Genomic DNA, 475 nt, shown 5'->3' on the forward strand with positions numbered 1-475 from the left:
TGCATAAAGCTTTACTGACTGGATGTCCTTCTTAAGTAACGTGGCACTTTTTCCATCCGGTATGTTTGAGATTGAGGTGGATGCTCAGCACAGTCACCTATCTGTGTGAATGGTAAAAGGCGTGGTTTTATTACAGTGCTGTCTGACGTCATGGCATGTGAGGCGTCACGTACTACGGCTGAGACCGTGAAGGCTCGTGAAGGCAACGATAATGTACAGTGTGAATCTGGTTCATATTTCAAAATAAGAACTGAAAACTGAATTACGCCACGATTAACACAAGTGAATAGGCCGTTTTAGCTTTTCTACACGGTATAACATCACCTATTCATCAATTTATTTAAGTCAAACTTCAAGTTTAAGTGAGTTTACGTTGCGAGGTGCGAATTTAGGAGCGTGTGCGCTTTTATTTTGAAAGAACACGTAAAGGAAATCGTGCGCCAGTAATTAACTGAAGTCTGGTCCACGTTTCACA

The sequence above is a fragment of the Morone saxatilis genome, unplaced genomic scaffold (genome assembly GCF_004916995.1).
Source record: "Morone saxatilis isolate NCDOM2014 unplaced genomic scaffold, NCSU_SB_2.0 Contig3, whole genome shotgun sequence".
Lineage (NCBI taxonomy): Eukaryota > Metazoa > Chordata > Actinopteri > Moronidae > Morone > Morone saxatilis.